The 17,545-nt window shown below is 35.4% G+C and overlaps 1 protein-coding gene across 1 annotated transcript in view; it reads right to left on the reverse strand.

Annotated features, from left to right (window-relative positions):
* Positions 1 to 8,442, reverse strand: part of LOC129280711 (uncharacterized) — a 47,313-nt gene extending 38,871 nt beyond the window's left edge. The window contains exon 1 of the mRNA XM_064111755.1: positions 8,303 to 8,442. The gene's annotated coding sequence lies outside the window, so the exon portion shown is untranslated. The remainder of the gene's footprint in view (positions 1 to 8,302) is intronic.
* Positions 8,443 to 17,545: the final 9,103 nt, after the last annotated feature.

The raw sequence follows: 17,545 nt of genomic DNA on the forward strand, positions 1-17,545 counted from the left end.
ATGGCTAGCCAGCCACACAGCCCACATGGTAAATTTCCTACTGGCTGCACGAACGAAGCTTGGCTAACCTCTGGCAGAAATCTCTCACAGAACTGTCAAAATTCACATTTCACACTAATGAAAAGCTCTTATAATGTCCATATTTCCTAAAAATTTGCCAAAATTGGGGTAACTCTGTCATTTGTAAGCAGTAAAAGGAGAAATTTTCACTTCTGTTTTAGTTCAAAGAGATCGGGTTTCGAGTGATATCGTCTGAATACATGATAGCCCCACATATGCATTTGTGTGTGTGTTGATACACTTGGTTTCTTTCGTAGCTAGTACTAGTATATTTTAATTGAGCCAAAAAGAAACTGATAATTTATTTATGATGATAGTTTTAGCTTTCTTCCTTTGTTTTCTTTCAATCTTTCTTTCCTTCTTTCTTTTTAATCTTTCTTTGTTTCTTCCCTCTCTTCTTTTACTGTCTTTCTTTTTCAATTTTCCCTTTTTCTTTGTCTTTCGTTCTTTCATTCTTTCTGTCCTGTTAATATTTTCTCTATTTCTAATGCTCTTTCTTTTTCTTTCTTTTTTGATTTCCTTCTTTCTTTAATTCTTGAGTCCATCCATCCTATATTTATCTCTTCTTTCTTTCTTCATTTCCTTCCTTCTTTTCCCCTTTCTTTCCTTCATTCTTTGTAACTTTCTTTCTTTCCTCATTTCATCCATCCTTTCTTTACCCTTTCTTGTTTTTATTCCTTCTTTCAGCCCTTTCTCTCTTTCATTCTTTCATTCCTTCCTTTCTTCTTTGTCTTTTGTTCTTTCTTTTTCCCCTTTGTTCCATCTATCCTTTTACCATTTCTTTCTTCCTTTTATTTACTGCTTGCTTCCTTTCCTTTCTTTCTTTGAAGTTTGGTCTTTCTTTTTTGTTCTTCCTTTCATTTATTCTTTTACATTTTCTTTCTTTTTTTATATTGCTTGCTTGCTTCCTTCCTTCTTTATTCCTTCCCAACATTCTTTTTTTCCTTCTATCATTTTCCCTTTTCTTGATTTCTTCCTTCTTTCAATCCTTTCTTTCTGTTTTCCTTCTTTCCATCTCTCCTTTTATCCTTTCTTTCTTTTTTTTATTCCTTCTTTCCTTCTTTCTTTCATTACTTTGTCTTTTGTTCTTTCTTTCTATATTGCTTGCTTCATTTCTTTCATTCTTTTTTTCTTTTGTTCTTTCTTTCCTTCCTTTCCTTCTTTGGTTTTTTTTTCCTTCCTTCACATTTTTTCTTTACTTTTTTCTTCCTTCGTTTCTTTTATTCTTTCTTTTTTCCTTCTTTCCATCTCTCCTTTTACCCTTTCTTTCTTGTTTTATTGCTTCTTTCCTTCTTTCTTTTTCTTTTTTCATTACTTTCTGTCTTTTTTCTTTCTTTATTGCTTGCATCATTTCTTTCCTTCTTTTTTTTTTCTTTCTTTCTTTCTTTCCTTCCTTTTTTTCTTTAGTTCTTTCTTTCTTATTTTTGTTCTTTCTTTCCTTCCTTTCCTTCTTTCTTTCTTTAGTTCTTTCTTTTTTTCCTTCCTTCACATCTATCCTTTCTTTACCTTTGCTTTTTTCTTCCTTCCTTCCTTTCTTTTATTCTTTCTTCCTTTCTTTCTTTTTGTCTTTCATTCATTCATTCCTTCATTTTTTTTTTTTTTTTGGGGGGGGGGGGGGTAACAAGAAAGGAAAGCAAAATAAACTCATGCCTTTTTTTAATGTTTTCTTTATTTTTTGGGACCAGTAGATTTTAGGTTCGGACCAGTAAAAAATTGAAAAACTGGGTATCTACTGGTCCGACATGAATAGGTTGGACCAGTAGAAAAAAAGGGTTAGTGTGGAGCCCTGGTATACAATAAAAACAACTAGAAAATATCTTATTTCACCAACATCAATGAGTCCTGAGCAGCACACCAGGGGCCCCGTCTTACAAAGAGTTGCGATTGATCCGATCAATCGCAACTATGGAAAGCCAGCAAAGTCAACATATGAAATGCATCTTTGTTTAAAAAAATTCTATATGAATTTACATGTATATCCAATAGTCATTGACTTCTTGACAATTTGGTGTGTTTTCCTTTGTTTACAAGGACATTTTACAAATTTCCTGTAGAAAAAATCATGACACTGATGGATTTCCATGGAGTTGATTGGATCAATCGTAACTCTTTGTAAGACAGGGCCCAGCAATCATCAGTGTTTCAGCCAGTCATGAACACATCTCAGCCATAACTCTTTAAAAGGGTTTGAAAATTTCCTATTGCAGATAGGTATAGAGTCAGTTGCGAGATCTAATCATTTCAATCAAAATCAATTTAATCTACTTTTGAAAATAAACCTCTCTGACTCCTCATTTTATTTTTTTTTAATAATAAAATGAAGAACCTCTCTGACTCTTCATTTTATTAAAAAACAACATGTTTTTTTTTTAATCAAATGAAGAGTCAGGGAGGTTTATTTTCAAAAGTAGATTAAATTGATTTTAATTGAAATAGATCTCGCAACTGACTCTTTATACCCCTATAAAGCATGTTAGCATTTTCTGTTTATCATAAACTGATAATGCTAACACGAACGTGATTGGCTAGCGCATTCGTTGGCTCAAGCTGCAAAAGAAACATGATGACGATCGATCATTGGAAACTAACACGCACACCAACTCTTTCGAATTAAAAGTTTGGATATTAAATCGCAAAGACTCTATATTTCAAGAAGCTGGTATTAGTTGATTACATTATTCATTTAAAACAACTTTGCTTTTTTGCGCTCTGTTTCCCCCACCAAAAGGGGGAATTAAGCAGTGATGGGGGAGGGTGCGTCATGTGTGTGCAGTACCTCACCCATTTCTCCATAGATGCCGAAGTGTAGACTGTAGTTAAGCGTTGCGCAAAGCACCGGCACGAGTCGTATGGGAGACTTCGGTCTATAGTATATTTGAAGGAGAGGGTGCTGCAGAGCCAAACAAAGTCTCAGCAGGGCATATCCCTGACAGAAATAGACTGATTTTTCGGTCTAACGTTAGGAGCCTCCTGGCTAGTATAGATCTAGTACTGCATCTGCACCAGTGAGCAGCTGCTTTAGACTTCTTTAGAGTCTACTTTTTCCACCCTGAAACTCATGAACCACTCATTCAATGAACAAGATTATGATATGCCCTTGTTTTCTGTTTAATACATGTACTACTCCCTGTGTGGTGAAATAAGGTTGGCAATGTTTGGCTTGTTTTCTCTTTATCTTTGGGACAAATGCTTGATTTTTTGACACTGTCAGTTTCCATTAAAGCTATTCATCATATAACTGGGCTCTTATAAAGTAAATTTGAATCTTTTAATTATTTTTTCTAAATTAAAAATAGAGATTGAAAAATGAAAATTTTCTTGACATTTTACTCAAAATATGCTCAAAATTCAAGTTTTTAGCGCTCTAATGAAAAAGAAATTGCAACTGTACGGAAATTGGTCTTTTTGGAATACAAATGTGATATTTTAATGAACTTTTTAAGTGTGTGCTGTGTACTGCATTTGGCATACCACATGACATAAAACTAGTTAGACATACGGTACCGGTACATTATATTCCCCGCACAGCCACAGGCAGGGTGGTTCTGGTTCCTCTTTTTGCCAAATGAAGGTGATCATGATAGATAATTTATATAATTTAGTTGACATCAAAACAGCATCATGTGGTAGATAATGAATTTGTTTGAAGTATTGTTTTTGTAATTTCTAATGTATTTCTTTGTTTTTCTTATATAAATTACAAGCTTTTTTCAACTTTAAATAGTATTGTATACATGTATGTACAGGGTCTTTTTTGATGTATGAAATTATCATTCCTTTTGTACTTTGTATGGTATAAAAATACAAGTGTGCTATTTTCTGATGTATTTGATTGTTTCACCAATTCCTTAAATGTATTTTATTGTTCAACAATTTGTTATACTGTACATATAATATGTAGCTTTTGATTTTAGAGACCCTGGGCATTTGATTACAATTTTTTTAGGAGGGATGAGCAGCTGAGTGTTAAATATGTATGTAGCATTGCATTGTATGCAATTCATTCCCGGGGGGGGGGGGGGGCCACTTACATTGATGAGTGGATACCATGCGCGACCAAAGAACACCTAAAAAGGATGTCTTTTTCAAGATAGGGCACGTTACGTACGTAACGTAATAAGGGTGTCAAAAACACTAAAATAATGAAAAAAGGGTATCTATTTTCCCCAGGAAAGCTACGTATTTAGGGTAAAATTTGCGAGGGTATAAAAAATCCTTCCGCTGCGCTGTTGTTATTGTAAAGTAAAAGATCCTCCCCCACCCAAAACGGTCCCGTGCTACAATAGCAGCAGTGCTGACTTTGAAAACTACTATAACTCGCACAAGATGTTCAGTGATACTTGGTTACTCTTATGTCCACGTTTTATGAACTAGACCAATATCACTTACAGAGATATGATGGTAATTCAACAAATACCCCCAACATGGCCAAAGTTCATTGACCTTACATGACCTTTGACCTTGAACATGTGACCTAAAACTCGCACAGGATGTTCAGTGATACTTGATTACTCTTATGTCCAAGTTTCATGAGTCAGATCCATAAACTTTCAAACTTATGATGGTAATTCAACAGATACCCCCATTATGGCCAAAGTTCATTGACCTTTGACCTTGGTCATGTGACCTGAAATGCGCACAGGATGTTCAGTGATACTTGATTACTCTTATGTCCAAGATTTATGAACTAGACCAATAAACTTTCAAAGTTATGATGGTAATTCAACAAATACCCCCAATTTAGCCAAAGTTCAATGACCCTAAATGACCTTTGACCTTAATCATGTGACCTAAAACTTGCACAGGATGTTCAGTGATACTTGATTACTATTATGTCCAAGTTTCATGAATCAGATCCATAAACTTTCAAAGTTATGATGGTAATTCAACAGATAACCCTAATTCGGCCAAAGTTCATTGACCCTAAATGACCTTTAACCTTGATCATGTGACGTGAAACTTATGCAGGATGTTCAGTGATGCTTGATTAACCTTATGTCCAAATTTCATGAACTAGGTCCATATATTTTCTAAGTTATGATGACATTTCAAAAACTTAACCTTAGGTTAAGATTTTGATGTTGATTCCCCCAACATGGTCTAAGTTCATTGACCCTAAATGACCTTTGACCTTGTTCATGTGACATGAAACTCAGGCAGGATATTCAGTAATACTTGATTAACCTTATGGCCAAGTATCATGAACTAGGTCCATATACTTTCTAAGTTATGCTGTCATTTCAAAAACTTAACCTTCGGTTTATAAGATTTGGTGTTGACGCCGCCGCCGCCGTCGGAAAAGCGGCGCCTTTAGTCTCACTCTGCTACGCAGGTATTAAAAAGACAAAAATTAGGATTTAATATATTTGTATAACTTTTCAATGCATTTCTTAGATTTGTATACATATTATGAAAGCCCTGTTTGAGCTCTCTTTTTTTAAATAAATTCAGATTCTCGAGTAAAATCACTGCACATATACTTTGATATTATTATGAAACAAAACAACAAAATTAGCAAGATTTCGTGGAAAAGAACTTCACAATCGAAACTCACCAATCTCCCCATTGATAAACTTAAAGGCACCAAAGTATTAATTGAAGACAAAAGAAAAGGAAAAGAGTGGTCTGTATCTTTCAAAACAAAACAAAAAACCAGAAAAAAAACAGATATCGAGGCTCTAAACAACAACAAAAACAGACATCAAAGCTCAAAAAAAAAGAAGGAAAAGTTAGACCTCTGTCGCGTTCGTTCTCGGTATCGTTCGGCCATTTTGTTTTCAATTTTGAAAGGAAAACAAACTTTTCCTTTTTTTGAGGGTCCAGTTTGTGCCTTGATGTCACTTGTCAGGATTCTGTGTCACGATAGTCCTTCATCCATGTAATCGAGGTAAGCGCATAATTTATTTTTTCCTATTTTATTTGGGGTGCTATTTTGGAAAGTATGGTTGGAACTACCCCTTATCGACCACCTAATTTTCTAAGCATCGTATCTGCGAAAATATTAATCAGTTTTACCTAGTTTTTGTCTCATTTGTGCAGAAATTTGAGCAAATCAGATTCCCATGTTTCAATCGGCGACTCCGATTCAATTCCCGTATATATCAGCGAACAACGAATACGACGATTTTACATTTGCACCCTTCTTTTGAAACCGACCACCCACGATACACTAAGTTAATACGGTCGATTCTTGTCGCGATGGCGAAATATTTTGACTCTTCCAAATGAGTTCCATGATGTCAACATGCTATAAAATGATCGTCTCACTACTTCCACTGCGAGCTCAGGCACATGATTCGACGATTGACGACGGATATTTGTTCTAAAGCAGTTTCCTATAGAATTTCTTTATATGAACAACTGCTTTTCGGCAGGGTTCGGGTCTAGATCTAGTCAAAACAATTTCAATAAATTCTACTAAATTTTTACCTTTTTCCCCTTCTTTTTCTTATATTCTTACCGTTCCTATCAACACTGCGCCTACTCTCCTGCGCGTATCGTTTGTAATACACAATAATTTTAATGCGCGCAAGGTGGTCGGTTTCAAAAGAGGTGGTCTCACTTTACTCTCTGCCTAATATAATAATCACGAACGAGTCCAGGGGCGGTATTCTGAGGTCATTTTATCTTTAAAACATTTTATTTTATCTCTTAAAATGAAATTGGTATTCTGAGATTACATTTTATCTCTCAGATAAAATTTTAAATGTTATCTTGCGTATCAGATGATACGCAACAGAGCAGTGCCTGCGTAGACATACCCATCGCGTATCTGGCCATTGCAACGCGGATGATGTGCTTGCGCCCATATTACTTTAAAGTCAGATAAAATAAACTTAAAGAGGGTAGGGGCTATTTTATATCCGCGACGTTGATTTCATCATTATTTTCTAGGTGAATTAACTCCAAATGTTGACATGAACATGAAGAAAAATTATATATTTATTGAGAATAACACCTTAACGTTATTCCTGTACAATCAGGACATAAGACTTTTCTTGACTAATATTGTCTTTGAAATGATGCTTGAAAAGATGCGATATAGACTTCAAAAAAAGATTAGAGTAATATTGTCATTTCTTTTAAAAGAAATCTCTGTAAAGACGCGCAAGCGTATAGTGCAAGCGTATTTGAAATCAATAAATTGACGCAATCTCACTCCTTTGCCACACCTCCTGGCGGAATGGATTTCTATTGGTTGAGTGATATGTTGTTACGACTCTTAGTCTTACGAGAGAGCTATTTTTAAAAGTGCATTTCTAATTGGATATTGATTAAAAAATAGGTGTGTCTTCATGGTCTTACATAACCAAGGGAGCTCCCGCCCGCAGCGGGCGGGAGCCCAGGGGCTTACCGTGTATATTACCATACTCACGGGACTAGGGTGAATTATGGTCTAAATATTTCTCCAAATGAATTGTGAAAACAGAAATTGTGCACTTACCATGATTATATGGATGAAGGTCTAATGAGTGGCAGTTTCCTGACATCTGGGCACAGACTGGAACCTCAAAAAACGAAAAGTTCTCTCCTACCCCCGTCTCGATCGGCCATTTTTGTTATGAATTGTAACAAAATGGCCGATCGAGACTGGGGTAGGAGAGAACTTTTCGGTTTTTTTGAGGTTCCAGTTTGTGCCCAGCTGTCAGGAAACTGCCACTCGTTAGACCTTCATCCATATAATCGTGGTAAGTGCATAATTTCTGTTTTCATAACTCATTTGGAGAAATATTTAGACCATAAATCACCCTAGTCCCGTGAGTATGGTAAAATACACGGTAAGCCCCGGCCCTGGGTTCCCGCCCGCTGCGCGGGCAGGAGCTCCCTGGCCTGGGTTAGGTCTTACAGAGATAAAATTGTTCTCAGAATACCAATTCGGAGAGATTTTAAGGATATTTTATCTCACTGATTTTAACGGAGATAAAACATTTTATTTATCTGAGATAAAATGGATCTCAGAATACCACCCCTGGGCCTGGGATCCGGCCCGCTTCGCCTTCGCGGGCCGGAGCTCCCTGGGTTACTTCGGCGGGAGAGGTCCTCCACCACTCGAGTTCGTGTTGATATAACCCAGAGAGCTCCCGCCCGCTGCGCGGGCGGGAGCTCTCTGGGTTAGTGTTGATACTGCCATGGCATGGTCGGAGTAAAAAGCAAAGACTCGGTCTCAGATGCATCTAATTAACATAATCTAATCTACTGGATTGAATGATGAATTATTTCTCACCTCACTGGCATCACTCACATAAAATAGCACAAGATGATCGACAAATCATAACGGCAGTCGAAATCAAAACATCTTCGTTTCGTGACTTTGCACAAGAAAGAAAATCATTATCAGTCTCGATATAAGATCTCTCCAGCTGTTTTCGGTGATGTAGCTGCGCCCTCTAACGTTATATCTGAGGAGTTCTGAAATGCTGTTTGTCAGATGGGACAGCAAAAATACTTGCGAATCCGCAGGCAGTTCATTGATTGATTGATTGATTGATTGATTGATTGATTGATTGATTGATTGATTGATTGATTGATTGATTGATTGATTGATTGATTGACTGACTGACTGACTGACTGACTGACTGACTGACTGATTGATTGATTGATTGATTGATTGATTGATTGATTGATTGATTGATTGATTGATTGATTGATTGATTGATTGATTGATTGATTGAAAAAGAAGAAAAACAGGGGAATAGGAGGAGGAGAAGAAGAAGGGGGAGGAGGAGGAGAAGAAATTGAAGAAGAAGCCGAGAAGAAGAAGGAGAAGAAAAATTGAAGAAGAAAAAATTAAAGAAGAAGACGGAGAAGAGAAGAAGAAGGGGGAAGAAGGAGAGGAGAAACTTGGAGAAAACTGGTGAAGAAAAAGAATTAAGAAGGAGAAGGCCATGCAAGCCAGAAGAAAGAGGAGAAGAAGAGGAAAAAGAAGAAGAAGAAATCAGGATCAGAAGGAAAAAATACCTTCCAACCTATTCTTACAAAAAACAGCCTCATTTGAGCACATATATACCCCGGCAAAAACGTGTGAATCTGCAAATTACCATTGATACAACAAAACTCTTTTTTACTGGTCCCCCCCCCCCCAAAAAAAAAAAACAGTTCTACGACCTTTTTGATCGACATATTGCGCCACATCTCTTTCCTATTTACTATTCTTTATTTCATCGTTTGGAGAAGAGGGGGAAGACTGAAGAGAGGGAATATATATATAGATACAAGCATATATATATATATATTTCAAAGATTTTGTGAGATAATGGTCAAAATCACTTTTTTTACCTATCATTTTAATATTTTGTTGTGTTTGCCTATAGTAACCTACGCTATAATAATTATTTTCAGTTGGCTTATGGGGTAAAAAAAATGCTCTAAGCATAAAAACACCCAAAATGACGGACATCTCCAAAAATATTAAAAGGTATTAGCTGTGTCCTTCAAGATAATGATCAAGGGGTAGGGGCGAGCAACATGCCACCGTCCTATGTCATGTAAATGGCGTTGATTTTTTTTCTCTATGGGGAAGATTTTACTGTTACTTTAATTATTGAGTACACGGTCCAGACATCTATTTCCTTTTCTTCACCGTATTCTTCCCTATCCCTTTCCTTCTTTTCTTCGGCCTATTCTTTTAATAACTTGAAAAATCATGGCGGTCCCCGTGGGACGTGTGTAGGCCTCAAACGTTTTCTTTTTTGTCCGGCGTCTTTCCATTAAAAACGAATGGTGCCCTCTGTTCTAAAAAACCTTATATTAAAGATCAAGTCCACCCCAGAAAAATGTTAATTTGAATAAATAGAGAAAAATCAAATTTTCAGCATAATGCTGAAAATTTCATCCAAATCGGATGTAAAATAAGAAAGTTATGACATTTTAAAGTTTTGATTATTTTTCACAAAACAGTTATATGCATAACTCTAACTCAGTGACATGCAAATGAAACGGTTGATGAGGTCCCTCACTCACAATTTATTTTGTTTTTTATTGTTTGAATTATACAATATTTCACTTTTTACAGATTTGACAATAAGGACCAACTTGACTGAACCATATAGTATTAAACAATACTGATTTCAAATGTTCAGGGAGGAATTAATCGTTGTTTCACTTAATTGACAATGACGAGAAAATCAAAATATTTCATATTTCATATAATAATATACGAAATAAATAGTGAGTGGATGACGTCATTAGTATCCTCATTTGCATACCGACCAGGATGTGCATATAACTGTTTTGTGAAATTAAGCGAAACTTTAAAACGTCATAACTTTCTTATTTTACATCCGATTTTCATTAAATCTTCGGTGTTATGCTTGTTTGATTTTTTTCTCATTTTATTCAAATCAACTTTTTGTTGGATGGGGTGGACTTGTCCTTTAAAATCTAAATTCACAATGGCATGGTCGTTGTATAGTGGATGCATACCGAATTTCCTCCTAAGTCAATGGTGGATAAATATCGGCATATTCAGGTGTAGGGCTTTCATATTAAAATAATTCTGGTCATTTATCATAATATTCTGTTTTGTTATTATCAGTTATAACACTTATTCCACTAATACACAAACAATAAAATGTAGGCCTACGGAGCAATACTGTTATGTAGTATGTATTTAACTTCCTGTTATCCTTTCAGTCATTCACCTTCACTTGTTTACAAACTCCCCCAATGTCATCTAAGAATTCCTAAACCCCCAATACCATTTAACTTTTAAACCCTGACCATAAAAAGACCAACCCTCAGTGACGTCAGCTAACTTCAAGGAAGAAGTATGACTCACACTTCCAGCCCCAGTCACTTGCATAGAGCATCACCACACCCGTTATACCAGAGAAAGTTTGATAGACAGTTACCTGTAGACCAATCAGATCAAGTTTAGAGATCACTCCCACCTTAAATTGTTACACCCCCAAAACTAATGATATCAATAAGACTTCTTGATTATTTGAGGTTAGAGAATACCAACCAAATCCTGACTGACTGACTTCAAGACTTAGATGTCCATCCAGTATTAATTTAACTTCACTTCGAATCTCAACCTGATACTTCTAAATTATTTTATATTCATCGTCTCCTGAATCCTGATATACTCTGAATCTTCATGTACTTCGAACTGTAGCTGAATATTGATGATTAAATACCCAGTGATTTGAACTGTATAACTTTCTCCAAAGTTTCTTCATTACGCTTCCCTAATTACCGATCCCAACACGACAATACAATCAAATTCATATAAGAGGGGAGTAACGGTTATCCATTGGCCATGGCTCAGTTGCCCAGAGGCATTTAAGACTATTTTTCCCCCATGCATTATTTTCTTTTTGTTTCCTCCTAATTTTCCAGAAATGGCACATTGCGTGTACACTGTTAAAAATAATTCAAACAACGCTGTTTACTATGTGAATCGCACAGTAGTTGTTTAAGCATTTTAAACAATGGTTAGTGTTTAAAATCTTAAACAACAAAGTTTAAATTCAAATGTTAAATTATTAATAATATAAGCATATAATGGTTGTTTAAAATTTCAAAGACTTGTTTGAACTGTTAAAACAACTACTGTGCGATTCACATAGTAAATAGTGTTGTTTAAATTATTTCTAACAGTGTATACACTCTAAAAAAGGTTTACCCAATATTGGATAAAATGGGAACATGCATGTTGGTTGGGTAAAAAGATACCCAATATTTTGTAAATTTTACGCAATGTTGCGTTGAATAGCCCAATATGGGGTAAAAAGATACCCAGCAAACATGCATGTTCCCTTTCTACCTAATATTGGGTAGAATTTTACTCAGTGTTTTTAGAGTGAAAGAGATTCGTGTATCTTTCAATAGGCTCTATTGAGGTCATGCACAGAAAAAAACATGGTTTAAGCCTGTCACTCTAACAACAAGTTGTTTAAACGTTTGTAATTGTTCAAACTTTTAAACAACTTGTTAAACGTGTTTAAACAGTTGTTTAAAACGTTTAAACAATAGTTATTAGAGTGATAGGCTCAAACAACATGCTTAAAAAAATTTAAAAGCGTTATGTGTGCAGAAGTATATGGATAGAATATTAAACTATTTCATATCGTAAAAAGCGTCTACTTATCAATTTTGCTGCTCCAAATTTGAAGCATTTCATGTTGATTGCAAGGCATATCCTGATACACGGCCATCATCCAACATGATATAAATACCAGGGCCCCGTTGTACAAAGAGTTACGATTGATCCGATCAATCGTAAGGCAAGCCAGCAAAGTCAACATACGAAATGCATGTTTGTTCAAAAAAAAATCTAGATATGAATGCATATCCATAAATTCATTGATTTCTTGACAATTTGGGGTGTTCTCCTTTGATTACAAAGGACATTTTGCAAATTTCCTGTAGAAAAAATTATGACACTGATGGATTTCCATAGAGTTACGATTGATCGGATCAATCGTAACTCTTTGTACAACGGGGCCCAGCAGGGCCCTTTCTTTAAAGAGTTACGATTGATCCAATCGACCACAACTATGGAAAGCCAGTGACGTCAACATCTAAAGTACGTGTTTGTTCAAAATATTTCCTAGATTGTATATTCATACATTCATAGTTTTCTTGAAACTTCACTGTGCTCCTCTTTGTTTAATCAAGACATTGAGCAAATTTCCTGAAGAAAAAATTATGGTGTTGATCATGTTGATGGATCGATGTCCATATACTTGAGGTTGATCGGATCAATCATAGGCCCATGAAAACTGTTCTTTTTGTAAATAATATACGCCTTGGTATATAGTCGCTATTGTCAAAGCACCTCATTAGGCATGTTAGGCGGCGGATCTCGTTCGATCAAAGAGAGAATCGGGTTAAACAGTTGAATGTCCAGACTTAGTCCATGCCCTGATTTAGGCCTACTAATGATCATTAAAGGGGAATGAAACCTTTGGAAAAAGTAGGCTTGTGTCGAAACAGAAAAATCAAAGAATATAAGAACAAAGAAAGTTTGAGAAAAATCGGACAAAAAATGAAAAAGTAGTTTGAGCATTTCAATATTGCAATCACTAATGCCATGGAGATCCTCATATTCATTGACAATGCGACAAAGATGTTTGATGTCACATGAGAACAACTTTTCCTTTGATGGACTATAAAATACCCCCAAAATGTATCTTTTTGCTTTTTCTCATGGTGATACAAACTCTTTATCCATGATGTATTCTTTAAAAATCTGTATTACATGCCCTCCTATAGTCTACTGATAGATGTGATAAAAGAGGCAGTTTAAGGACGTTCCACAGTTATGTTTGTGCGCATTATGATCTGCGCATAGTTTACACTCTGCGCGCTGACGTCACAATGGATGAACAGGTGATTAATTAGCTGCGGGTATGAGCTGATTTTTCTCATCTTCTGCACTTTAACTACAGATCCGATGCGTTATTTCATGAAGCTAAAAAATTGAATTATTCCATGGACCATTCAAAAAAATATTCTCTACAATTTCAAAATACTTTACTTTGCAGTGCTGCCAAGAATCACGAATATTACCCCGAGTTTGAATAAATGGTAGAGTGGTTTTGATTTTTTCTTCACATAGATACTAAGCATTTGGCGCATTTTTGGTGTTTTAAAAAGCACATTTGCTCTAATAAAAATGCTGATAGTTTAAAAACAAGCACATGAACCCCTTTTTTTTAATGTTTGTACCTCTTAGGTATACCTTCCTCTACAACTCTGCAAATTTTGGTGAAAATGACATGGATTTTGAATAAAGTGCAGCATTTATTGTACGTTTGTAGTTTGTTACTGAAATTTTACATTTTGTAGATTGGGATTTTGTATGGCTTTTACGCCATTTTTAAGAACTAACAGTGCTGTTAAACTTAAAATTGCGAACAAATAGCACTACAAATAGATTCTCCATTCTAACGATACAATTATTAACTCTCTTGCGAAGTTTGATGACTTTTTCATGTATTTTGACTGAGTAATAGAGGTTTAAACTCATTGTAGTAATCTTGGGCGGTCTAAAAATGCCAAATTCTTTTGAATGCGCAATTCTTAAGAACATCAATTTGGGTGAACTTTGAAGCTCTATAGCAAAAAATCAAGCACATGGACTTATGTTAATTTTTGCATATTTCGAATATTAAGGTTCTAAAGTATCTATGTGCAAAGTTTGGTGAAAATGACATGGATTTCACTTTAACTGTGGAACGTCCTTAAAGCTAAACATCTCGTTTACCTTTGATAGACCAGTTCGTAGTTACTTCATGGACAATTTTGGTCAAATGACCTTTCATTTAATTCTTTCATTATGATAGGCAGATTTCAAAGCAAGATATTATGTAAGCATGCCTTAAGGATGTTCCACAGTTATGTTTGTGCGCATCATGATCTGCGCATATTTTACACTCTGCGCGCTGACGTCACAATGGATGAACCCCGGTGATTAATCAGCTGTAGGTAATAATTATGAGCTGATTTTTCTCCTTATCTGCACTAACTACAGATCCGATGTATTATTTTTGAAGCTAATAAACTTGAATTTTTCCATGGACCATTTTTTTATTCCTCTACAATTTCAAAATAGTTTCTCTGTAGTGCCGCAAAGTATGATGAATATGACCCTGAGTTTGAATAAATGGAAAAGTGGTTCGGAATTTTTCCTCACATAGATACAAAGCTTTTGGCGCGTTTTCGGTTGTTTTAAGAAGCAAATTTGCTCTAATAAGAGTGTTGATAGTTTGAAAACAAGCACATGAACCCATATATTTTAATGTTTGCACCTCTTAGGTATACCTTCCTCTACAACTTTGCAAAGTTTGGTGAAAATGACATGGGTTATGACTAAAGTGCAGCGTTTCTTTTACTTCTAAAGTTTGTTATTGAAATTTGAAATTTTTGAGGTTGAGTATCTTTCCCACAATTTCTAAGAACTGAGAGTGTTGTTAGACTTCAATGAGCAAACAACTGACAGCAATATAAATCAATTATCCATCTTACGGATACTATTATTAATCATATTGCAAAATTTGATGAAATCTTTATAGATTTTGACTGATTAATAGAGCTTTAAACTCATTGTTGTGATCTTGTGAGGTCTAAAAATGCCAAATTCTTTTGGATGCGCAATTCTTAAGAACATCATCCATTTTGGGTTACCTTTGAAGCTCTATAGCAAAAAATCAAGCACATGGGCCCATGTAAATTTTTGTATATTTGAAATATTCAGGTGCTAAAGTATCTATGTGCAAAGTATGATAAAAATGACATGGATTTTCAATGTTTGGGAGCAAAACTACGGAACCATTCGCATTTTAGACGGTATTTACAGACTTTTGCTTGTTTTCGGCGCATTTTGGGCTGTTTCAAACCAACCCGCAATGCTTTGGACACTGATAATTTGAAAATGAGCACATGGACCCCATAGTTTAAATGTCTTAATGTCTTTAGAATATATTCCTATACAAATCTAGAGAGTATGATGAAAATGAAAGGGATTTTGAATGTTAGGGAGCAAAACTACGGAACCATTTGCATTTTAGACGATATTATTAGACTTTTGCACGTTTTCGGCGCATTTTAGGCGATTTTCAAGCCAACTTGCAACAATTTGGACACCGATAGTTTAAAAACGAGCACATGGACCCCATATTTTTAATATTCTAATGTCTTTAGAATATATTCCTCTAAAAATCTAGAGAGTATGATGAAAATGACATGGATTTTGAATGTTAGGGAGCAAAACTACGGAACCATTTGCATTTTGGAGGGTATAGACTTCTGCACATTTTCGGCGAATTTTAGGTGCATTTCAATATTTTCAAGCCAACTTGCAACACTTTGGACACTGATAGTTTAAAAACGAGCACATGGACCCCATATTTTTTTATATTTCAATGCCTTTAAAATATATTCCTCTACAAATCTAGAGAGTATGGTGAAAATGAAAGGGATTTTGAATGTTAGGGAGCAAAATTACGGAACCATTTGCATTTTAGAGGGTATATAGACTTCTGCACGTTTTCGGCGCATTTTAGGTGGATTTCAATATTTTCAAGTCAACTCGCAACGCTTTGGACACTGATAGTTTAAAAAGGAGCACATGGACCCCATATATTTAATATTTTAATGCCTTTAGAATATATTCCTCTAAAAATCTAGAGAGTATGATGAAAATGACATGGATTTTCAATGTTTGGGAGCAAAACTACGGAACCATTCGCATTTTAGACGGTATTTACAGACTTTTGCTTGTTTTCGGCGCATTTTGGGCTGTTTCAAACCAACCCGCAATGCTTTGGACACTGATAATTTGAAAATGAGCACATGGACCCCATAGTTTAAATATCTTAATGTCTTTAGAATATATTCCTCTAAAAATCTAGAGAGTATGATGAAAATGAAAGGGATTTTGAATGTTAGGGAGCAAAATTACGGAACCATTTGCATTTTAGAGGGTATATAGACTTCTGCACGTTTTCGGCGCATTTTAGGTGGATTTCAATATTTTCAAGTCAACTCGCAACGCTTTGGACACTGATAGTTTAAAAAGGAGCACATGGACCCCATATTTTTTGATATTTCAATGCCTTTAAAATATATTCCTCTACAAATCTAGAGAGTATGGTGAAAATGACATGGATTTTGAATGTTAGGGAGCAAAATTACGGAACCATTTGCATTTTAGAGGGTATATAGACTTCTGCACGTTTTCGGCGCATTTTAGGTGGATTTCAATATTTTCAAGTCAACTCGCAACGCTTTGGACACTGATAGTTTAAAAAGGAGCACATGGACCCCATATATTTAATATTCTAATGCCTTTAGAATATATTCCTCTACAAATCTAGAGAGTATGATGAAAATGACATGGATTTTGAATGTTAGGGAGCAAAACTACGGAATCATTTGCATTTTAGAGGGTATAGACTTTTGCACGTTTTCGGTGCATTTTAGGTGGATTTCATATTTTCAAGCCAACTTGCAACACTTTGGACACTGATAGTTTAAAAACGAGCATATGAACCCCATATTTTTAATATTTTAATGCCTTTAGAATATATTCCTCTACAAATCTAGAGAGTATGATGAATATGACATGGATTTTGAATGTTTGGGAGCGAAATATGGAACCATTTGCATTTTAGAGGGTATTAAGAGACTTTTGCATGCATGCTTTCGGCGCTTTTTAGGCGATTTTCAAGCCAACTTGCAACATTTGGGACACCGATAGTTAAAAAACGAGCACATGGACCCCATATTTTTAATACTTTAATGTCTCTAGAATATATTCTTCTACAAATCTAGAGTGTATGATAAAAAATGACATGGATTTTGAATGTTCGGGGGCAAAACTACGGTTCATTCGCATTTTAGACGATTAGACTTTTGCACGTTTTGGGCGCATTTTCGGCGATTTTCATGCCAACTCGCATCACTTTGGACACTCATAGTTAAAAAACGAGCACATGGACCCCATATTTTTAACTTCCCTACAACTTCGATATGCATT

Source organism: Lytechinus pictus, chromosome 17, assembly GCF_037042905.1.
Source record: "Lytechinus pictus isolate F3 Inbred chromosome 17, Lp3.0, whole genome shotgun sequence".
Taxonomy (NCBI): Eukaryota; Metazoa; Echinodermata; class Echinoidea; order Temnopleuroida; family Toxopneustidae; genus Lytechinus; species Lytechinus pictus.